The sequence below is a fragment of the Etheostoma spectabile genome, chromosome 21, assembly GCF_008692095.1.
Source record: "Etheostoma spectabile isolate EspeVRDwgs_2016 chromosome 21, UIUC_Espe_1.0, whole genome shotgun sequence".
Classification (NCBI taxonomy): Eukaryota; Metazoa; Chordata; class Actinopteri; order Perciformes; family Percidae; genus Etheostoma; species Etheostoma spectabile.
The window spans coordinates 15,128,054-15,128,348 of NC_045753.1; the positions used below are offsets into that span (position 1 = coordinate 15,128,054).

At 41.4% G+C, this 295-nt stretch overlaps 1 protein-coding gene across 5 annotated transcripts in view; it reads right to left on the minus strand.

Annotated features, from left to right (window-relative positions):
• The window catches only part of ptprea (protein tyrosine phosphatase receptor type Ea), a 52,458-nt gene that overhangs the window by 8,960 nt on the left and 43,203 nt on the right, over positions 1-295 (minus strand). The window lies entirely within an intron of this gene.

Genomic DNA, 295 nt, shown 5'->3' on the forward strand with positions numbered 1-295 from the left:
GAAACAAGGGGTCCGTCTGTCCCAACTAACGTTACGGGTCGGAGCCGCAAGGCTGGAAATGTAACACTAATCTACAACAGAAGTCTTTGTCTGGTCTAACGTCATTTACACTGATTTAATTGTTCTTGGATACAAAGTTTGTTGTTAGTGCGCGTGACATGCAGGTCTGATCAATTTATCAAACTAACAAGCTGGCACCAGTAGTCAACCACAACCTGAAATTTAGAGGAAGCAACATGCAGTCATTGTCATTCACTTTAGCCTGGATTGATTATTATATGAATACAATGGTGTC